We start from the raw sequence: 24,569 nt of genomic DNA on the forward strand, positions 1-24,569 counted from the left end.
AGAGTTTTATTTTGCCAAAAATTTTAATTTGAAAAACGACCGACAATCAGTGTTAATTTGATCTCAAATTCTGAATCATATTCTTCGCACAAAATGTTCTCGTGTTTTCTCATCGGCCAATAATTCACATCTTTCGTGCTATGTATCATACAAAGGAAATGCCGGATCGTTATTATTTTTTTAAAGTGGCCCACACATGTTACACACTCACGCATGCTACTCGCTCACACCCGCCATCCACTGACCATCCGCACGCTGCCTCTCCTAATCCCACCTAACTTGATCGTCAACCCCCGCCACGCACCAATCATAGGTGGGGAATGCTGCGAAATTTGAAGAGGCGTCCCCCATCATACTCCCCATCTCGTCTCCGCCCCTGCCTCTCTTCGCCATACCAACTCCTTTGCCCCGATCTCGCCTACCCCTCCCTCCCCCGCGCAACCCTCCCGCCCTCCCCCACAACGCCTCCCAGAACCCCATAGCGATCCCCCGTCCACCTCACCCTCATACCTCAGACCCCCTCTCCCAACGATTCTCCAGCATCCCCAGTCACCGCATACGCACATACACACACATATACGTCCATGGTTACAAGCTCACACACATACGCACTCGCACGCGAGAGGGGAAATGATTCCCTCCGGATAGGTGCGCGAGAGAGAGGGGGCGGGTGGAAGCATACGCACGTTGGAGCACCACGACGGTCCACCGGTGTGGCACGCCTCCCTTCCCCTCCCCACTCACGCACAGTCGTCCGTGCATATTGACGAACGTCGTCCTCGGGGATCCGGCTCTACATGCAGCGCTCCACTTTATTTACAACGCCTCCCCCTCCCCTCGCTTCCTACCCGGATCCCCCTCCGGCTGATACATAACCTCACTCCTGACACCACCACATTACTACTTCCGTTCCATGACCTCCACGCAAAAGCGGACTGCCCTCGAAGGGCCTACGAATGAGGGGGGGAAAAACGCCGTCCGGATCGTTACGGATGCGACGTGGAAGCTCTTACTGTCTGCCGTCCAGAATGTGAGGACCGGGCACGCATCGTCTCACGCACGCGACAACCGAGAGAGAGTCTTCGACGCGCGGCGTCGGACACGCGTAGCACTTGGGGCGCGTCCCTCCTCTTTCCTTCCCCTCGCTCCATATCCGCGGCGACTCGCCAGAGAGGCGAGCTCCCAGTTACGTCGAGATCAGAGGGCACGAGTGCCTTTGAAAGGCAAAACGTGACGACGGGGAGGAAGATCCATCGGGTGCTCAGAAAAGGGTAGGAGTTTCGACGGGCTTCCCGTGAGGGAAGCGATTTGATCCCGCAGACGTGCCACGCCGGAATCCCCTACAGTCATACACATACACACGCAAACACGCAAGTACGCAATGAGGACGGACACCGGGGGGGGGGGGTATTTTTGCTACTCACCCAGCTCGGCGTCCTCCGTATCGGCGTTCACCCGGAGCCCGACGCTCTCTCCCGCTTCCTCTGCGTCTCCGCCCGGCGAGTCGGAGCCCCGGCCTCTTGCTCCTTCCCCCCCCTTTAGGTTTTCAGAGCGCCGTTGCCTCTCCAAGCCGTGAGGCGCGCGTAAGGCAAGTCGCTGTGGGGGGGCGTCACCTCGTACGTCGAATCTTGCCCCGGTTATCCTCTCTCGGTTTTAATCTCCTGTCCTTCTCTCGTTATGGTATCTGTCTCTCTTCCCTCGCACACATCCGCACGCCCTTGCTCCTCTCTCTCTCTCCCCTCTCCGCGCTCTCTCTCTCTCCCTTTCTCTTTCACCCTCCTCCTCCGAATCGCGTCCCGTTCCTCTCTAAGCCAACGGTCGTGCCTCCGCCATCTTGCTCTCGTGACGGCAGTGTCTCCGTCTGGTGGGCGCTGCGGTACACTGACCCGCGGTGGTTGCGGCGGCGGCGCGCGTGTCGACCGGGCGAAGCGTCATGGCCGCTCCGGGGGGTAGTGGGGACGAAAGAAGGACGAGGCGAAGAGAGCGAGGGGGAATAGGAAGAGGAGAAGGGGGTGCGCAGGAGGTTTGCCGAGAAGTAGGGTAGGAGGAGCGAAAGCGGGGGGAGAGGGAGGGAAGGAGTTTGTGTTTGTGTGCGCGGGGAAGGGTTTATGAGGAGACTGGGATATGGGGGTAGGGTTCGCGCGCGGGTAAGAGACGAGCGCGGACCGGGGAGGCTCTTTTGGGGTTTTGTAATGGAGGAATGGTCCGACCCACAGGCGCCCTTTCCCTCCTCCCGAAACGGCCAACGCCACCCCGCCCCTCTCTCTATCGCCCGCCCTCTACGCCCGCCATCCCCCTCGCCACGGACAATCGAACCCTGCCACCTCCCACCCCACACACCATCCCATCTCGCTCCCTCGGTGACCCGTCTCCCTTCTCCCTTCGCCCCCACCTCCCGCCCTCAAGGTCCCGCAAGAGAGTCGTCGCTCTCCTTATTCCCTCCACGCACTCGCCAGCTCCCCCTCCCTCGACGCACTCGGCCGCGCTCCCCCATCGGACCGGCCAGCACCTTCCCCCTCGACCCCGCCCACTCTCCCCTCTCCACCCCGTGCTGCTCCTGCGGGGTGCAGATGCACCCGGATCCCTTCTCGATGCCACGCATGTTCCCACTCTCGCGTATTTTGGCCCACTCTCTCTCTCTCTCTCTTTCCCGAAAAAACGGGTCTCTCTTTCCTCTTTAATTCTCTCCGCGTGGGCAATTTAAAAAAAAAGAGAGAACGGGGGTGGGGAAAAGAGAGGGGTCCTATTTCGACCCCCAACCTCGCTCCCAGTCCCACCCCCGTTTTTCCGCCCTCTTAGTGAGATCTTTCCTCCGAATTGGGCGATTATCGCCGGAGTCGAGGGGATCCGAGAGGTAGCACTTAATTTGCTGCAAATTGGTTCCTTTGTTTTTTTATTTATAACATTCTTATTAACGACAAAGTAAATAAGTGGCTCTCTTCATTAATCTGCTGGGATCTCCTGCTAACGAATCCGTTTGATCGAAAGCTTTTTGACCTAGCTTTTACGTGTATTGAAAATAAGAGAAGCATATAATTTAAACGATAATAATTTAGTTCCATCATGTATTTCTCAGGAAGTTGTTTTCCCACCTTTTTTTATCACAAGAGTTCATTTTTGTTCTTTCTTAAGTGAAGTATTGACGTTAATGTAGTAAGTCTAAATTGAAAATTCAATACCAAAACTTTATCTGCCAGCCTTCACTTAATTCTCACTTTATGTTAAGATATCAAATGGTTTAATTTAAGAATTCTATTGCAATCGATGATACGGGAATTTTAATTTCATTTCACTTTTAATACAAGCTTCGTCTGCGAGTCCATATCTATGGTAGGGTTTTCACAATTTGCTCTATGATATTTATAGTTACCTCTACCTTTTCAAAATATGTTTTGAAACAATCATCTGAATCAATTTTGCAAAGAGTAAAATAACTGGTAATCACGTAAATATTAACTTATTTTAATTTAAGAGTTTGAATCGTATTAGCAGCTTAATCATATTTCGATATCAAATTCATCTAGAGTGACATCATTGATCCTAGATTATTGAAGAAAAGATTTACTTTCCATGTCTCAACTTAATTTCTTTTAATATTCGCATGCACAGTTGAAAACTATGCCAAATATATTAAATATTCAGTGAAGCTCTAAATTCATCTTTCATTCAAATACTAAGCATAATTTAACCTTAACATCTTTTGCATAATTTAGAGTGATGTCAGGTTAACAGTCCATAGCCATTTAAAACTTTGCCAATCCTGTGAACTCTCGAATTCCTTTGTATTTTACCTTGGCTTCGGCAATTTTCTCACCAATTCTAAATGACGGTTTATTGCTGTCCCGCATTAATCGAAATTACCAGAGTTCTTTTGCAATATAAACTTTCAAACGTATTTTGCCCATCTTTTTCATCCTGAAGTTTGACTAAAACTATCCCGGAATTGCTGATAAAATCAGTCTAAAACTCTTTTTAAGGAAATCGTACTCAATAGCCTTCCTCTTTTAAACTAGTAAATCTAGTTTCCGTTACTGATCAGGGAATTCAATGAGGAGTATAATGATTATTTAATATATATATATATATATATATATATATCGATGTATGTATTATTAGGTAAGATCAAAAAGATGGAATTTTATTGGTCATAATAATTGAAAAATTATTTACTAGAATGGGCACTGGATGGATAAAGTTGGTATCGTTCAGAGTACATTGTCGTCAATGAGCTTACGACAAAATATTTTGCCAAGTATAGATGGTATCATCGTCAATTACATTTTATTACTCTGTACATACATTAGTTTCATCGTCAATTACTTTTTGGTACTTCTATATGTATTCAAAAATAAAACTTGAATGAACACATTTAGGAAAAACGGATTAGCCGGTAGTTGGGGATCCAAAATTGGGATAGAAATCTGTCATTCAGGTAATACTAGCAAACTGAAAGTTATATCTAAATCAATCACTCATTAAGACATTTTTTATGAAATTCTCTTCATTAAAGATAGGAAATGTCCCTTAACTTCCCTTGAAGACCTGAGAGAATAATAAGATACGAGTCGGTAAACAGCTTACTTAAAGCGTTTGCTGTAAGCTTGAAGAAGGATCGAGATAAACCCTAAAAACTGTTTAAATCCCGGCCAAAGCTGTCTACAAAGGTTAGCCGGCTAGCATAAGCTAAACTGAATAATGAATAATGAAAAATTAATCCTCATTTTTTAAGTCATCAGCATGATTATTCCTTTTTGTAAGAACAAGAAATGTCATTCAGTCATAATTAGATAAAGTAAATACGAACACTGGTAGATCATATAACTTATGGATGAACTTTCATTATTAATATTTCGTTTAGACTTGTACTCCTAAAAATATTTCGTAGATACCAATTTTATATCACTTAGTTGAAACACGGTTTTATCACTAAGTTGTTGTGAGAAATTCAAAGAAGGAAGGAAATTTGGACGCAAAGCATTTTGATTGGGAATGTGGAACACTGTGATTCAGGGGAGAACGTCATACAGGCGAGTTGTTAGGAGGAAAAGGATATTCCTCTTAGGCGGAATGACGAGAGATAGAATGAATACGAATGTTAAAAAACTGTGTTATGCACTGTGGGGTGATGAGTTTCGTTGTGTGAGGCTAAGAAACGTGGCGAAGTTCAGTCTAGGTAAACTGTAGGCTAAAAAATAAAAATGATACTAATAATTATTACAAAATATCAATCAACAATTTCCCAGTTACTTTTCAGGAAGAATTTTAAAGGAAATGGAACATTTTTACTGTAAGTTCTTCAGTAATTATTTACTAATCACCATTTGAAAAAAATTTTTTTTGTTTGTTATTAATTCTGTTATGGAAATTGAAAAAATAGCCCTACACAAGAGTACTACGAAACTAATAAAATGTCAATAGCTCCGACATACGTATTGGAAACTTATCCATTTTATTAATTAACTAATTTTATTTGTTAATATGACACTATTGGAATCCTTTTAGAAAAAGCGCTTAATGAGAGTATTTTTTCGGGTGGCCGGAATCGAGCCGTTTTAAGTATCAGGCTTAGCCTGGATGGGTGCTTCATTCTTTCAGCAAATTGAGTAGATGCTGATCATTGAGAAGTTTAGTGAAATGAATTCGTCTTCACGACTTGAATAATAGAAAGCTTTGAGGATAAATTTCTCTCGAGATGGAAGAAAGCATCAAAAGCAGACTTTCGCAAAACCGTCCTTTGAACTGCGATTACGAAATCAAGCGAGTCGAAGCGTTGAGAAAGGAAAACTTGAAAAATATGGCTTAAACTCAAAGGAATCAAAAAAAGTGATAAGACTATTTTCATTGTGAACTTAGAGTATTGTGGACGGAAGCTGTTGCGAATAAGAATGCTTAATAAAGAGTTTTGCGCAAAATTCGAGTGAAAACCATTATTATGCAACTTTGGTTGCACTCAAACTTAACCCAGCGATTAAAAAAAACTCACACGCTGCCTTTCTCCACATTCATTAAGTTTGTATTTATCGCGTTCTGGAATTGGTTGGTCGTCTCAGTGATTGGAGCTAGAAATTTTCACGAGTGGATGTCGGAAATTAACTCCATAAGATGACGGCACCGCCCTAGTTTCCCACTTGTTTACCGAGGCGGATTGATAGAGACCTAAGGCCGGCAGACAGATTGATGCAGTGGCTGTGTAGTATCCGTTTTACCCACTTCGAACTCCTACCCCCTTTCACCCTCCTTTCTCCACCCAACTATCCCTAGCCTCCGTGCCACTCTGACATACCGCCTCAGCATTAATCGCCGGGCCGCCTCTAAGCTACTCGGGGGCAATTATTTGTAGTAGCGGGCAATGTCAACCAGCTCAGGTGAGCCTTTCCCGATCGCACACCCTTTTTTTCGACGTAAAAATTGGAGGCAACCGCGCCAATAAATCGATGAGCTTGAATCCTGGGATTAGTAAAACTGCACCGATGAGTTTGTTTACAAAAAATACGGACGAGCGTTTTAAAAGAGGGGTTAAATATCGTACAAGAGGACATAAAAGAGCGTTGGAACTCACTGAATCGGAGAGTAGGAAATCCCTCACCGTCACTTAATATTTATTTTTTAATTGGAGAGAAATATCGAACCTGAAAAATATCTCCATCAAAAGTCCTGACGTATATGGAAAATGTCAGAAGTATGGGATACTTGAGAACTGTGTGACGTAAAAATGGGTAAGATGGGTTGAGTAATGGGTAGTTCATGAAATAATGTAGATTGGTGGAACCGGTGATAGACAAAAAAGAAATGTCTGCTTCGCTGGCCTAGTCCTATTGAGAAAACAAATGAGAGGTAAATCACAAAGGAGGTATATGGGGATATATTGAATGTTTTAGAAGAACAGGAAGAAATTCATGGACGAATAGGTTCGAAGAAACTCTCGATACCATTTTCATAATAAAGCTTAGGAGCTAAAGTATATGAATGATATAAGGAATAAATGTTAAGGGAGCGAGAGGTCTAGATTTGCAAATATGGAGTTGTATGAATGAAATTACCTGGAATCGTACCCGGACCCTTTCGTATCCCAAGATTAAACCCACTGAATTTTCACTCCACACACACTAGCAATTGTTTTAGGAATCTAAAATGAGATGCTTCAACTTTGCCTATCGTGACAGAAAACAGCGAGATTGGAAATGTATGCATGTAGTTATATAAGTTATTAATTTTATTTCAGCTGTCAAATCTTAATCCAATTCCAATACGGCTGGCCTAATCAACAAATGCCATTATCGGTTTTGAAGAAGAAAACCTATTAGTATATATTTACGATTTATTTACAATGCTTGATCTGTGAAGAGCTGTGCTATTTTTTATTCCGATGCGACCAGAATGATTCAAAACAACACATGGTTCAGTTTTGAGTTCATTCGAATAGTGTAGTTTTTCCTGGGACCAAGAAAAAAAGTAGACATGAAGACGAGTTTCCGTGGAGCCCACCTTTCGAATATGTCTTAAACTCTTGGTAAAAGTAGACCGTTTGAGACTAAAGGATAGGAAGACCGCAAATTTATTTTTTTAACGTACCCTGTTACAACCAAAGTGATTTATTATAGCAGTGTTTCCGCATTTTCACCACGAGTTGAATCAAAAACTATGGAGTCCTTGATGCATCCTGCGTCATTCTAACCGCCGAATTCGTTTTTTTATTTTCGTCGTAAATCTCCACTTCCTCCTTATTCAATTATTTTCCCTCTTCTCCTCTACATGACGAGGAACTTTGCGAGTCCTTCGGAGACCCTAAAAGCTGGCTATTACCCCCGTCTTTTACGATGTCTTCCTATATCTCGTTTCCCCTGCTGTTGATATATCAGGAAGCCGTGATTTCCATATTTTCGCAGAAAGAAATTTTTTGTGCCTCTGGTACATATTAACGGAGACTGAATATAGATGGAAAGTCCTATTTTATGACAAAATGGTAATGAGATATGTCAATAATTTTTTTCATGCCCTACACTTCATTTTTTTCCATCTTACAAAGTAATGAACTGTTGACAGGTGAGTCTCATTATATTGAGATTTACAATGATAACTATATTGTTATGATAGACTAAATGCAGCTCAAATTTAATCCCCTTTTCTTATAGTTACTCATCTTTATCATCATGCCTTATGAATGCTTGTAAACCCATCCCTATGAAAAGATAAATGCGCTGGTATGAGTCGGTTTTTGCTAATTTCGTCAATATCATCTTTCGCAATATGAAACTAGAGGGTACATTTTTAAGGTTGCTATAATTCCAATGCTAACTAAACTTCACATTGATTTTTAAACAATGAGGACCACGGGAATCAGGTGTTTAATAAATTTGTAAGGAAATGCGTGCATTATAATAAAAAAATGAGAGTTAATTTTTTTGAGTCTTGAGTTTGAAGGCAATTTATTTTTCATAGAATTAGATGAAATATATTCAATTATCTGGCATAATTTATTTTTCCGCAAAACTCTAGCTATTTTCTGCATTTTCTAATATTTAACTTTAAAATTGGATGAGCCTATCAGCATCAATCTTATTTTGTAATATTTTCCAAGGATTAGTTTACAAAATACTATAGAGAAAAAATAATTTCGAACAGAATTTTGGTAACAAGGAATATTTATCGGTCATAGTCTCAAGTATAAAAATGGAAATAATGAAAGAAATTTGTCCATCATTTTCAGCTGAGTCTTTTTGAGCAATGATTGTCTTGGCCATTCAGCTTATACAAAAACATTGAATTTTTATCTCTTTTCGATTAATTTAAATAGGGTTAAATGCAACCAAATTCATTAAAATAATATATACTCAAAAAGAAGTTATTCACGTTCAATTTTTCCTTATGCTTTCTGTATTTCAGTATTCAACATTTTAAGGTAAGCAATGGCAATAATATCATACGATGGCTTACTCTTTTAGCTTCCATAAATAATTTATTCCCTCGAATCATATCCATCAACGCCAATTAGGTAAGATATAATCTCGTTCAATGTTCATAGACTCTGGCTAACACATCACCGATATGGACTATCTTTAACAACATCCTGTTGGAGGTGTAATAACAATCATGTTTTACGGCCATTGCTCGACTCGTTTCGTAAAAATCCACCGTGGGCTAAAAAAAGGGTGGTTATATCGTTGAGTGGATAGGTGATGGAGATATCCGCGAAAATGAGGCAAATTATCCGTTTTAATTTGAAATTTCCACATCTTTTTTCCACCAAGTCCGGAGGCATTCCTTAATAGCTGAATTTCCATATATCCTGTTTAACATTTCCTTTTCGCCCACTCACACTCCGCCCACGAAGAATTAATCCCATCGGGAAAGCTTCACTTCCCACCGCACCAGATGGAGTGGCGGGTGGCTGGATGGCAGGATTTCGGGGAGAAGTGGGGTTGAAAGGAGGCGGGAGAGATCGGTGGGAGGGGAGGAGATGACGGAGGGGGGAGCAGGGAACGAGGGAAATGGAATGTGATTGGAAAACTTGAAGGGCAAAACCATGAAAAACGGGTGAGAGGAAGTGAAAAGCTGCCCACACGCTCACAAAGGAATCGAAAACACGGTCCCCTCTTCTCCGCGTAAAATTACAACTGGGAGGGGCTCGCTCGGCAAATTCGTAGAAATTACGATTTTATCGTATAATTAGGTACAGGAAATACGTTCCTGCTGACGGTAATCGCATAAAAGTTATGCTAATTTTTTTCTTAGTATGGAAAATATTTCCGGAAAACATCAGAAGCTTGCTTAAGTTATTAATTATTGTCCCTATTATCATGCTTGACGGTTAGCTTATCATTTTGACGGCCTCAAAAGTTGTATCATGCCTGGGAAAAATATAGCATTTTTTCGTCGCAAAAAGTCATTAAAAATTTTTGGACCGTTGCAAGTTCCTCGGAATGGTTGACAGTAATTCTCGGAAAGCCCTTATTAAAATCACTTTACTCCAAGTCGTTTCAAAAGTTCAGGCATTTATTAATACGCTCTAATTTAATTTAGAAAAAAGATCGGATGTTTTCAGGATAAAATATTCATATTACTAATATTATTTGCTTGTTTCTGTTTATTAGAGTCCATTTGCCAACACCTTTGTGTTTTAAACGTCATATTTTAATATTTAATATTAATTAATAAGATCCTCATGTTATTTAAAAAGTTTCTACGTTTTAGTAATATATTTGTGCTTTAAATTAAGTAACATGTAGGTATGCTATTCACGCTGTGTATAATAAATGTATGAGCCTTAACAACTAGGTGCGGTATAGTCAGATGACATTAGTTCCTGAAGACAAGAATGAATATACTTTATTTTCCAAATCTATAAAAGTAAAAATGAAAATAAATATTTGGACAGAGAGAAAAAAACAGTTGAAAATAGAATTTAATGAAGTAAAATTAATTAGCAAGAAGAGGAACTCTAAATATCTGTATTTTATTTTGTTGTTTGACAAATAAGCCGCTTTAATGGTATTTGAGTTAGCATCATGTGAATTTAAGAGAGCCTATGGGACAACTCCCACGAGAATAGGGTAGATAATTGCATAAGAAGTTAGTGAAATGAGATAATGCAGAAAATGGCAAATAATTGGAAAGTGCTAGTTGTAATCAATTTTCTCTCGTCGACCTTGGTCTTTTGAATCGTTTGGGCCAAGTTGGAAAATTAAGCAGAGGGGATAGAAAGGAGGGCAAAATGAAGGCCGTTTAAGTCTGGCATTAAACTGAATCGCAGAGGGTTAACTAATTTTCATCTAATCCGATGCTCGTTGAACGTGTAATACTGGTGTCTCTCACTACGTTGTAGTAATTTTAACATTCATGATATCACCATATTAATGGTATTTCATTTGTTAGGGAATTCAATGATATAATACCAACGATGATCACTGACTATCTGAAATTGTGACTTCCAGCTGGGAAATGGTAGAGTATTTACTAAACGCGTAAGTTCCTTTTGGAAATATGAATGGGAAGGATTTTAAATCGTCTCATATTTTATTTTGACTTATACAGTTTTGTCACGCAATCCTTGGAGTCTTGAATAACTAAAATAAAGGAATAAAAACAAAAAATACAATATGATGAAGATATTTAAGATGACTGTGCATGTATGGACGCATGGAAGATTAGTTTTTGCAAAGGCTCTATTTGGATTGCATCTTCTTTCAATGGAGGAAAACCTTATTTTTTCCAGATGGTGGAATTCGATTATATACGACGGAACGAACAGACGCATTGCTCTCTTGCATTGCCTCCTATTTCTTTTCTCTTTCAATACAGTTGTTACGTAAACAATCAATAGATATTAACATGTCAATCAATATATGTCAACGATCGCCATTGGGTAAATTGTTATTAGCAATATTAAAAAAACAAAGGACCGATTAACAGAATATCGGCATCAGCATTAGCATACTCTGAACAGAATTTGGTCAAAAATCGATAGTTTAATGCCGCTGGGCTATATCGCACTTGATATACCTTCAAAGGAGCGAGGATCAGATTCCCAAAGAAATTAAATTTTTGTATCGTAACCGAAAAATCTTGATTGACATTAATTTTTAATCGGAGACTCCTGGAAATTGTTTCTCGGAAAGGAAATAGAAGATATTCATTTTGACGTGATCTTAAATTTTCTGAACCAATGTTAGACAATCCATAAATAGACTTACTAGAAGGAAAAATCTGTATATTCCCACTGATTTGAGACTTTGTGTGTAGAAATTCATCAGAATCTGAAAAACAGCTGAGAATATGATGCACGCGCATTTGATTTAAAGCATAAAAGGAAACTGACTTCACTAACATGGTTACAAGTGGTTCCATTAGAAAAGGAATTATGTGGAGCACAAATGGCACGATGAGGGAAAAAAGCTGATACGAGATGCGAGAATCCAACTCCAGCATCTTTAAGACGATGTTGCTTAGGACCTAAAGATGTTTTTCATAAACGAATGAAAATAATTAACTGGCCATATTTTATTTTTTGCACTTAGATTTGTCAAAATCCTTTAAGTTTAAAAAAAAAGAAAGTCGACTTAAGCAATGCCAGCGTTCTAAATCAGACTCTCAACACACAAATCCAGTACAGTGAAATAAGTAGAAACAAAAATCTATATTGTAACCTCGTGCACAAAGTCACAAAAAGTTACAGGCGACTAGTAAGACGTCGCCTCCACAGCTCACGTCCCCGCTCGCGTGCTTAAAGTGAGCGGCGGGGAAAGGAAAGAGCGGCGAGAAGGGTCCCGGAAGGAAACAAGCAGGAAACGAGGAGTTCGACGACTGCGTGGTTTTCGCAGACGAGAGAGGGAAGCATCTAATTCCAGGTTGAGGCAGGCATCCGATTCCCCGGAGGACGAAATTGAGACCTCCAACCAACTCCTCCCCTCCCCTGAAACTGCACGGTATAAGAAAAAGAAAAACTTAGCCCTCCCTAACCCCACCCCCACCGTCAATCTCTCCGAGGAAAGGGGAGATACTAAACCTTGGAAGGATAGGGGTAGCGGGAAAGGGAGAGCGAGCGAGGGAGAAGATTTGAGAAAGATTGAGAGGAACGAGAGTGGCGGGAGGAAGATGGAGAACACCATAAGGTCAAAGGGAAAGTGAGCGGGGAAGGGGTGTGACGGGCAGGGAAAGGAGTCGGAGGGGAAGAGATGAGATGGGTCGTGAGGGGGGAGTCGAGGGTGCAGCAGGGTTGGGAAATAATAACAGGACTCACTCGGGTAGGGGTGGTGAGCGAGTGAGGAAGAGACCGGGAGGGAGAGGAGGCGGGCGAGTGGAGGAGTAAAATGCTTGGGGAAAAAGACGGGCGGGATGGTGTTGGGGTTCATGGGAGAGGGGGTAGGGGAAAAAAACGATGTGTGGAGGGTCGGGAGGGTTGGTTGGTAGGGCGGGCAGTCGCGGGGACTTGTTTTGTGGATGAAGGCGGGCGAGAGCGGCGCTAGAGAAAGGCCGAGGGGGTGGGGAAGGAGGGAGATGAGGGGAGGAAGGCGGAGACGACGGGAGGGGAAAGAAGCTCGATCCGCGCGCCTCCCTGAATCGATTTGGCGAGAAACTGAGGTGATCCGGTCAGACTGGGTAAGTCACACTCTCCACGCTCTGTCTCGCTCTCTCTCTCTCTCTCTCTCTCTCTCTCTCTCTCCATCTCCCCCGCTTTACGTGTTTTAAAACGCTTGTTCTGACCTTGGTTTAATCGTTTTCTTTTTTTCCTTCCACAACTTCCACCATTTTCGGAACGTTTCGCACGCCCCCGTCCTTCCTCCGAATGGCCTATTCCCTCTCTCCCTCCCTCTTCCCTCCTTCCCCCTCCGCCGGCATATTCGTGTTTTGTGTTATTTTCTTCGGGGCGAGTTGGGGAGTCCTCCTCCTCTCCTTTCCTCCTCATAACCCCTTTGCTTCTTCTGCTTCATAGGTTTCGTGGGAAAAACAAAAGGATCCTCTCTCTCCCCCCATCCCACTTTCTATCGCCGCTCCTGCTCCACTCTTTCCCTTCTCCCTTCCGGGGAAAGCTTTCCATTCGACCTCCTTCCACGACACACGGAGTCACTACACGCGCGCACTCGGGGGATATTTGCGTTCCGTGGGCACGTATTCCTGCGGTATAGCTTCAGTTTCTCACCAACAATCCCCCTTCAACGACATCGCCTTGCCGGTCCGAGAAACGTCTATCGGTGGCCTCTCGGAATTTCGACGGTCGTTCGCGCGTGGGAAGCCTTCGAGTTTCGTGACCCCACAACACGCATGCCACTCACGGACACCGCGCGACTCACTCGTTTTGAAGTGTTAACCATCTCTACAGAAAGTATTCCTAATATCCCACGCCCCGCCATCGTTTTAACTGACCAACGACACAAATGCTCCCATGTACTCAAAAAACGGTAGTCTCTGAAACGTTTCCGTTCTCATCAATCGTCGAACTTCCGCGTTATTCAGCCCTTTACTTTCTCACCCCTTTCCTGCCTTCTTTGCCCCTAGCTACGGCCATGCTTTAGTCCCGCAGCGGGGTATTCTCTTATCCTTAGTTCCCTCCATGAACAAAACCAAATCAAGGTCCTCTCTCCAGAGAACGGCCTAAACTCATCTCATACAGCTGTTTTGATATCACGGAAAAATATGCGCGCGAAATTTACGCTGTCATTTATGTACTTTTGCATCCGTGCTCGCTCTACAATCACTTTTATGTTCCCACATCCGGTAATCTTCTATTCGGAATGACAAAATTTATTTTTTTGATGCAGTTCTTTTGTATGGTCTGCCTTCCCATCGCTGTACGCTACTTTAAAGAATAATTAATCGAGCATGTACAAAACGCCATCCATCCATTAATTATTCCATCAAGTAGCATTGGTCAAGTTTCAAGATACTTCTGACTCGTCTGGGATGTTTTTTTATGCCGTAAAATCAGTGTTTATTTTATTATTGGCATATCGTTTGAATTTTTCAATTGTCACGGACAAATTTGATTTATTTTTTCGGGTTTTGTCGTCTTCCTCTTGTTTTTTCCACGCGATTACCGTCCGTTTATGGATTTATGATCGCTCTTCGATTCGTGTCATTTTTTTGACATGGCTATGTGAGTATGCATGCGTGATTCACCTACTTAGTCTTGCGGCGACGAAGGAGATAATCCTTCCATGCTCGAGGTTCCAGGGATGGTTGTTCGAATTATCAACGCTACACTCCACGCATATTCACAGATTTCATGGTCGTTCTGTAAAAAAATTTTACGAGGGTCCCTAGCGAGCGATTAATCCATTTAGTTTTCAAACGTCGAGAGAGAATTTCCGCCCCGAAGGGAAAATTGGTGATGTGATGGGGAGAGTGAGAGGTGGAATCCCCTCCCCCGCGGCATCAAGTGGTCGTATCGGATTTTCAATATTAAGGCATTTACGAGAGGAGGGTATCCGACACCACAGCAGTGAAGAATATGCTCCCACGAGCGCTATTCCACGAAATGTCAATTCATGTGCCATCTCTCTCAAATTGTTCCATACTCCGCTCCTCAGCCTACCTTCCCCACCGCCCCCGCTCCTAGTGAGAAAATATGCCGCCAAAATCCTGCGAAACACTCTGTCTTATCCCTCCTGCCTCCCAGCCCACCCACTCGAAACCATTCACCTGATTCCGACCCATCCCACTTCCCACACCTCCCGCCCCTCCGATCTTGTCACCCTCTATCCAACTCACACCACCACGCCCACACACGCTCATACGTACCCCGCCCTTCCCATACCCACACTCTCTTCCCCCCCTTCCCGCCCATCAACCACCGCCCCATTCTGCCCCGCCAACTCGCCGTAATTTCCGACTCCCAGAGAGCGATGTCGATTATGTCCGGGTGAAAATGAGAAAATCGAGCAAAGGCCTATGCCACTCCCGCCACCCACGAGAATAGGAGAGGGTCCAGGAGAATGGGGAAGAAAGAACGGAGCGGGAGGGGGGGGATTGACTGTTTGTTCTCGCGTGCCCGCCCGTGTGCGTTTTGTTATGTGTGTTTGGGGATGAAACTCGCGGTGTGTGTGTATGTATTTGTGTGTGGGGCGGTGAGGAGAGGGGGTATCTCCCCTCAGTGTCGCGGGGAACGACGGTGGGGTCGTGGAAGGTTTTTTGTTTCTTATTTTCATTTAAAGTTTATTTTTTTCAATCCGTGGGTGCGCATATACTCGCGCATACGTAAGTATTCCCGTGTATATACGGGTTTTGTGCGAATGGAGAGAGAAAAAAACGAAAGGTTGCTCTCCGCTCCCCACTCGCGCCCTCCCCCGCTCTTCCATTTCTTCTCTCCGTTTCGTTACCTCTCCTCCCTCCCCTTCCCCCATCCCTCGCGCCCTCCAACCGCCTCCCTTCCCTCCCCCTTTCACCCTCCCGACCCCCTCTACACCCCCTCTCCATCCCTCTCTCTCTCTCGCGTTCAAGTTTAGTCTGTAGGCCACCAATAGTGGCGCCAGGGTCGGTAGCTCGGCGTTATGATCATCGATGAGTGCGGGCAAGAGAAGTCGTGATATCAAGCTCCGTCTTCCGAGAAACAACTGAGCGGGATCTCAACAGCCTTCGTCGTCCTTTCGTATGTAAAGCTAAAACATTTCTTTGCTTAAATGTTTCCATTCTGTTGGCTAGCAAGGATATACTTTCTTATTAGCGTGCATGCACCCTCCCCGTGCTGATGTGTGTCGGCGTTTCGCGAGTGCAAGACCTCGCGGCTCTGCCACGACATTTCCCCCCATGCCCCGTATCCCCTGACCACCCGTGTGCGTCCCGATTGTGATGTACAGCTTGTTTCTTTTTCAAATTATGGCCGCTGGTCCTGCCGCTTTTTTTTTTACTCCTTCGGGAAGCTGCGGAACGGGATTCGTTTTTGTCACGAAACTCGCACGTAGCCCGGCGTTCTCGTTGCCCCGTGTGTGCGTTTGTGTATTTTCATCCTGGTTGACTTTTGAAAAGTGTTCCTCCTTACGCTCTCGAGTGTGTTTTTCATACACAATGCACGCACGTATGTTTCTTTTTTTTCCATTTCAACATTGACGGCTGATGTTATCGACTCGCCGTGAATTCCGTGAAGACCCCAGTGTGTGCTTCAGTGGTGGCCTCCTTTCTTTTTTTTCTCTCTTCCTCCCTCACTATTTTCCGTTCTCGGTTGACCACCGAACTTTGGCACGGTCCATTGCGGAGTATCGGCTTTGTTATCCGGGTGTATCGATGGGGGTGATGTGATCAGGGTCCCTTATATCCTCGCCGGGTTGTCGTCGTGGATCCGTGTACTCATCAGCGACTGATCAGATTAATGTGCAACTCGATAAGTTTTCATCGAATCCCCGCCATCCCATTGACAACCAACCCAAGTTCTCATCCCCTCCACCGCCTCCACTCTGCTCTTGCCCTCTCACTTCACACCCTTTTCCACTTTCCCTTCCTCCTGACTCTCTTCCAATTCCCCATTTCTCCTGCCCCAATCGTCCACTCAATAGGGAATATTCCGAATTTTTTCAGTTTGAAGCCAAGGGCTCAGTCAAGGGGAGGCCTTTATTATTTATCGTTCTTTATTCATTCAACCCTACACTTTTTTCAACAACCTCCCGCAATGCTATCTTCCTCTCCGTTGTATTCCTATCGTTCGAACTCCCAATAGCGGAATTGAAATGAGAACGTTCCGATCCATTAATCACCTACAAATCCTGCGTTTAATCCCTTACCGTTTCTATATCGCAATACCTTCTATTTCCCTCACCCTCGCCCCACCCTCCTCACTCCTCTTAAAATGAATGTTCACCATTTTCTCCGTTTTTTATTTCGTCGAACCAGACTGGGTCATGAGCGGTGGATCATCCTATATTTCGTGCTCCCCCCCTCACCCCACCCAGACCGTGTAAAAACTTTCGCACTGGGCAAAGCGATTCCTGCTCGATATATTCTCTCTGTATCCCTCTCCACATTCGCAATCGCCTACGGATTTTTGTATTATATTTTTAAGTCTAGCTTTAAGTAGAACGTAGGCATCGCTCAATCAATTCGATAAATTTTAATTGTTGGGCCTTTTCAGGCATTTTATGCGTTTGTCGTCCGAAGCACGAAAATGAATCGAGTATCGCTCGTTTCACCTTTAACGATTTCGGTCATAACGGCACTCGGGGCATCCCCCCTCCTCTGCACCCCATTCCCCTTCCGACTCTTACTCCCGCCTTCCACTCCCACCTCCCCATCCTACTCCACCCCATCCCCTCTCCCCGCCACCCCTCGAATCATTTCCGAGTCCTTTGTGCGCGCCACCACCCACCTGCGCCCTTACCCCCATTTCCCCATCCCGGTCGCCTACTTTCGAGTGTTCCCTATGAAACGGCGCTAGTAGAGCACAGAGCGCTTTCTAGGTCAGACAACCAACCTGCTCCCCTGTGACCTCAATTGAACGTAAGTGCTCCATTTCCCAACTAGCACCCAATATCTCTCTTTTCACTCTCTCCCTCCCTTTATTTCTCTTTGTCTATTCGTATCTGTCATATTCGTCATTTGCATAATCACTCCGATTCACATCCCCGTCCAAACGTCCACCCTTCACTCAAACGTACATATTCACGAAATCACGCACACACACACACACACACACACACACCCATAGCCCGTTATCAGCATTAAATCTTGCCCCTCCTACCTTTCATCTTTGTTTTCTCTCCCGTGAGTCCACGAAACTCGAAACATACCCGCGGTGATAGCCAGATTTGTGTCACGTAGGCGAAAATCTCGTCCCTTTCCGCGTACTGCGAAGGGCATTTCTCAAGTAAAACCGCTGCGGACGGCTCGCACGCCCTTGAAAATAAAACTTCTCTATCCACATCCTTCTCATCTCTCCTTCGTGTTGGTTAGGAACGAAGCACGCAGAGTAGGAAGCGAACGGGAGAGAGGATGGGATGGGGCATCTCGCCTTTCCTTCTCTTCGCATCTTCCTCGCCCCTTTTTCATTCGCTCTCAAAGCATCCCAAAGGTTCCCTTCCGAGACGCAAAAACCCCCGCGCTCGTGAATCAAGGCGAGGCTTCTATATTTGTACAGATTCCAAGTCATTTGCCAGAGGCGTGCAATTTCCCCTCCATGTGTTTCCTTCGTAACCGTCCCTTTCCTTCCTCCCCTCCCGCCAACCCTCCGTCTGATGTAACACCACCACCCCCCCTCACGCGCCGAAAGAACATCCACACGTCCGTTCGCCTCACCACGCCCTTCCCCAAGTTTTCCGCACATCCGGTTACAGGGAGAGATATTTATCAATGACCAATCCCCGAGAATACCTGCTGTGAGAGATCTCTCTCATCTCATCTCCATAAGAAAGGAATCCATGACAAAGGAGGTAGAAGGAAAGGGGAGAGATTGGACGTAAGGGGGAGGGTTTGAAACAACGTGGTGCCCTATCTCCATCTCCTCCTCTCAGATGACTGCCAGGGTGTTTCTCTTCTGCCTCTCTTCGCCCTTCCCATCGCTTCTTCCTTCGTGCATCATTCTCCTAGGGTGCTCTTGAGCTGTCTCTCTCTCTTTCTCGTGTGCGCGTCCTCCTCAGTCCCTCTTCATTATATTCCTCATCTTCTCCCTCGTCCGCCTGCTCCTCCTCCTACTCACTCACTCCACTCCGTAGTCCGTGGCCCTCTCACCGGGCCCCCTTTTCAATTCTCGCCTTTCCTCCTCTTCCTCTCCGGCTCCTCTCAAACACCCCCTTTTTTCCTCTCCAACGAACACCACTCCCCCCGACGCCCTCTCCTCCTCCTCCACCCAACCACCCCAACGATCTCCCCACCCACTCCCTTCCCCCACGCCCACGCCGAACCTTCCGCCGGCCTCTTCCCTCCCTCCCGTGTCCCCCCTCTCTCCTTAGTTTTCCTCCCTCCGCCCCCGCCCCCTCCCCGACCGACTTGAGTGGTGTAGTCCGAGGAGCCAGTCGGTGCAATTCGCCCCGCCCTTCCCCTCGCCGCGCCGCTAGAAACCCACCGCCCCGCTCCCTTCTCGCCCGCCTCACCCCTCCAGAACCCCCAAACCCAGCCTCCTTCGGTCCCCCACCCCCTCCCAACCCAACCCCCGTGCCTCCCCCATCACTCTTTTCTCAAGAATCTTCTTCTTTCTTCGAAGACTTAAAAATCTCTCCTCCTCACCGCCACCCACCGTCCTCAACCCCCTCTCCCGCCGCATACCCCCCGTTCTCCGTTCCTCTTGGGTGGATCCCACAGCGAAATCCTCGCTCGCCTCGTGCTTTCGTGCGTCCAGTCGCGGCGCTCTCTCTCTCTTTCTCTGTCTCTCTCTCGGGGAACTCCCCCCGCCTCCACCCCTCGCCTCGCCCTCTTCCGACTGCCCTCGTTCTTCCGCGCCGCGCCCACCTCCCCGAGATTTGAATCCACCGATGTAAACAGCAAAGGAATCGCTGCGGCAATCCGTAGCGCTTTGTTTATCGAAAGGATTCCCGGTTAGCTTCCGCGAAACAATAGTGCAACACATCGGAGACATTTTTGTTTTTTTTAAATCTCTTTATGCTATGCTTTTCACTTCGCGATCGAATTTGAGTTCTTTTTTGATTATTTTTCAAAAAATTTCCGGTCTCCCAGGACAGACTCGAGAGTCTGTGTATTTGGGTGTAGTTTTTTCTAATCTGCGGTGTTGTGTTGAGAGGTGACATTCCATTCAAAATGGTGAAACTCTTCAAACACTTTTTTCTGTGTAATGTGTTTAAGTAGAAAATTTGAAAAGTGCAAATCATCCAAGAGCAAATGTTTTTTTAGGGATTAGATAAAATTGAATAAAGTCTATTGGATAAAAAATACTTCTGCTTTAAAAAAATTGTTCCGGGAGCAGTTAAATGGCAGAGGATTATTAGGAAAACTAAAATTAGTCTTGATGACAGCGAGGTGGACTAGAACTCGTAGAAAGGTACACATATTTGGAATCATCTGAGTTTCTTTCTAAAAGTTATGAATACCGCCTATTACTGCAAGATAATAGCCAGACTATAATATCTTAATCAACTGAAGCAATTCAAATGTCTGCTAACTTAGAAGTACATGTAAGTTTTACTCATCTTTTCTTCAAACGATTTGCGAACATAGATAAAAAAATTAAAATTCCCCTTTTAACCGTATTATTTTCAATGGATAGGTCTTCTTGCTATTAGTTCTTGTGTTTAATAGCAATAAAAGAGTATCCTTCTTGATTTCTAACGATATATTAATTCAGGTATAGTGTCCTACCTATCATTTCATACACATCTAGATGTTTGTAATGTGTGCTTTCATTGTATGTTACAAGGGTACTATTCTTTCCTACGTTATCCTTTCAAAGCCTTACTAATCAATGTAGTATCTATTTCGCTCATTTTGAATCTTTAAAGACCTGGCGAACCACGACGAGTGAGTCCGACCCCCATTTTGAAATTTACAGTCATCACTTCAAAGAAAATATTTTCTTGAGTATTCGTAGTTTTAATTTAACTTCCAGTTAGTGAAATGCGCGAAGAAATAATGAACTCTAATGAATGGATATGAAACAGCAATTTACTGCTGGTGACACGCAGACCTCTCCCAAGTGTGCACCTCCATTTCCGGGGACCCCCCTCGCGGAGGAATGACACTACCGCATGATTAGCTTTTAATATGCAATTAATATCCTCGACTCAGTCACAAAGGTTACGCCTTCTCCTTATCCTAATCTGAAAACCCTTTTCCTCGTTCATTACTTCCCTTCTTTGTCATGAACTAGGCTCATGTCGATAAAATGTCTTTTTTCTCCTCACAATCCACAACTGCAGGTCGATGAACTCGTGTCCCATTCAACTCAGCCCCAATCCCTCTTCCCTAGCACTCTTCTTCGTACCTCTCTTCCTCATTTTTACCCCTTTCGTCGTTTTGTGCAACTTATGCCTTTCCAACTCTAGACTCTTCTCGAAAATATACCATCTAGTTATACCTCTATTTTGTGACTTAGTCTACCTTACACGTCGTGTGTGTGTGTGATGAATTTTCCTTAATATCGACATAAATATCATTTAGCTGTTTGGTAATCATATGATTCGAGTCAATTCAAAACTTACAGCGTATTGATACCTTACGTTCATAGTATCCAGTGAAATAATATCGGTGTTTTTTTATGGTTTTCCTTATCCAAGGTGTGGTTGAATCAAGTCGTAATTAATTATGACATTATTTAAAACTTTTGGTATATTCCAGCATTAAAGAGGAAAGCATTGATCCTATAGTTGATTGGCGTAGATATACGTAAACGTAAAACTTGGGTCATTATTTTCTATTCTTTTTTTCACCTTTTCTATCTTCCTTACCGAGATGATACAAGCTCTTTATTAGTCATTTCAGCACGTGCTATCGCGGCATCTTCGCGGTCTTTATCCAATTATTTGATCTTTCACCAGCCTCGATACGCTGGCACTTAAAGTGGTGTAAGATATTTCAAGACATTTTTTATAAAGGCGTAATTACATTTTCTAACGGTTTTTTTAATGGTTAGAGCTTTAGGCTTCAGAGTTTCCTCATTGCACCTTCAAATAGGGCCACTCTTTCACCCGCAAACTTTTCGTCTCAAACTTAAGTGAAATGCCTTAATCTCTACCGGTGTTATTAACTCAAGCCTTTTATCTTTATTATTTGCTTGAATCCTTTTCGTTTTCTCTTATGGGTTACCTGGATTAATGATGTCGGATCTTACGACACGCATAAAAAGACAGATTTAATAATTTATCCTTACTAAATTTCTCGAAAAATAAAGAATGCACCTCATATAATCTTTTAAAGGTATTTATATAGATGTGAAACAAAAATAAAACGAGCACCTTAAAAGGGAGATGATAAACTCATAAGAGTAATACCGCTTAAGAGACTGCGCTCGAGTTTAGAGTGGTCCCTGGTAGTGGAAATACATAGGAAATGTAATTCTACGGATGGGGATCTTTCTTGCCATAATTTTTTGACACTTTTCATAAAATTAGTGTCGGAATAATAATAATTTTTGTCATCATGATTTTACATATATGTTAAAATTTAAATATAAATTTGCAGCAGGAACTGGTTTTGCCATCATATTAACCATATAATACGAGCTCTTATTACATGCTTCAATCGAGATGTGGATTGAATTACCAGTAATTTTTATCAGAACTCTATCAGTCAAATATAAATCTTAGTTGGTCCCTAAAAACTATTAAACAGTTATATGTAGTCTTCTTGGAACCAAAATACTCAAAAGCACAGTTAAGCATCAAAATCGTTTGCATTTTATTAAACATTCTGAGGATCCACAAACTTTCTAGCTCCATTCATTTAATCTGTAAAGGTTTACTTTTTTCCCGCCACCAAGCTTATCCAATGTTTTTCCATCTATAAGTTTTCAGCATTTCATTGCCAATCAATATTCCTTCCACGCACTTTTCCTGTCATCTTCAACTTTCTCTGAGTAATATTTATTTTTACTAAACCATGTCAAACTCTTTCTTTTGTCATGCAACAAATTTGTGCTTGTCTTCCGTTCTTTCCTATGAATTTCCTCATTGCCCTTATCTCTAAAACCTCTAAATTAAATTTTGTACTTGCATGTAACCAACTAAGTGTAGGCACAATTCAATTATATACTAATCACTTTAATCCCTTGAGAACTCCCTAAAATCTTGGACGGGCATTTAATCAACGGGTATCTATCTACTAATTAGTGAAGGACTTCCAACTATTACATCAAGCCTATTGTGTTGATGTGTTTGTGTGTGAAGTTCAATGAGTGTTTGGTTTCACTAAAATTGCCCATTGGCAGTACAAATTTCAGAACTATCGAGGGTTTTGAATTCAAATTTTAACTTCCCTCGGTCAATCAAGCCATCTCAAAAACTTAGTATCGTTCTCGTGTTTTGATTCCAATGTCGTCGTGCGCTCAGTTCTCTTTCATCTCGTTATCTTTATTAGAGTCAGATGAGTCGAATCAAAGATTTTATGTTAACAAAAGAAATTGTGTATCGTTTTCATATCGCTTCTCTTCTTCTCTTTGCTTGTATCAATCCTAGTTCTAGTCTCAGGTGCTACATAATAAAATTGTCTGATTAGCAGCAAAAGGTTAGGAGATAAACAGATTTATCTTTGTCATTGAATTTTGTTAATAACAGGGTGCGTAATTTCGTAAGAAAATGATAATGCTAATATTTATTCCCATAGGTAAATTTTTAGCAAGTTATAAATCTAGGCGATTAACTTTCTTCTGTACACACAAAAGTTGCTTCCCTGTCATCCTCACACCTGTACGAGTTTCTTAATCTTAAGATTGCACGTTCTCTGCCGTACTGTCTTATAACCTCCGTAGGCATTCGCATTTATCAGAGAGATGGCCATGAATATGATATGGGAGTAAGGTATTTCGGAAAAATGTCTGCCCAAAGCTTATTACTTTTATAAGTGTAATAGTAACTCATTTCAAAAGCACTGGAGCTTTTTCTTTTCTAAATTCCGATTTAATCACCATTTTGTCTGAGCAAAATAATATTGTGAACCTAAGTTTCTTCACATTCGAATTTCCGGAAAACGACAAGAAACTTTCGCGGAAAATCTCTTAATTTATCTGAGAAACGGGCACAGGAAATTATTTGAATTAAAAGAAAACCAAATTATGTGCATAAAATGTGAATATCATTAATTTGATTTTTGATGGTAATTTTAGTTCTATTTTATATACCAATTGGCTGTAATAATAGAACAATGCTTAAAACTATATTTTTCTGTTAATTTAACCAAGTAATCTATTCTATCAGATTTATTTGGACTATTATTAGCTAAATTTAGTCTTTGGGATAAAAATTCGGTGAAATCATGCTAAATTTGGCATTCATTCTACTCATTTGTGCATCGACGCAAATCAGTTTTCAATCAGTGAAACTACTAATCTTGCTTTCTTTCAAATGGTTATGAAAGCAATTGAATATTTCCAAGGAACTTCGAAAGCCGAGTTCATTCCTTAATATTTTCATAATTCAAGTATACCAGTTATCTCAACTCAGCAATTAACCAAAACAAAATTTAAATCCACCATTTTGAATCTTACCCAA

At 43.0% G+C, this 24,569-nt stretch overlaps 1 long non-coding RNA gene across 1 annotated transcript in view; it reads right to left on the reverse strand.

The window, feature by feature from the left end:
• Positions 1-1,834, reverse strand: part of LOC139686701 (uncharacterized) — a 156,471-nt gene extending 154,637 nt beyond the window's left edge. Inside the window, exon 1 of the long non-coding RNA XR_011700539.1 lies at positions 1,425-1,834. This is a non-coding gene — a long non-coding RNA (uncharacterized lncRNA). The remainder of the gene's footprint in view (positions 1-1,424) is intronic.
• Between the last annotated feature and the right edge of the window lie 22,735 nt (positions 1,835-24,569).

This window comes from Hetaerina americana, unplaced genomic scaffold (assembly GCF_022747635.1).
Source record: "Hetaerina americana unplaced genomic scaffold, ioHetAmer1.1.p SCAF_1, whole genome shotgun sequence".
NCBI classification, from domain to species: Eukaryota; Metazoa; Arthropoda; class Insecta; order Odonata; family Calopterygidae; genus Hetaerina; species Hetaerina americana.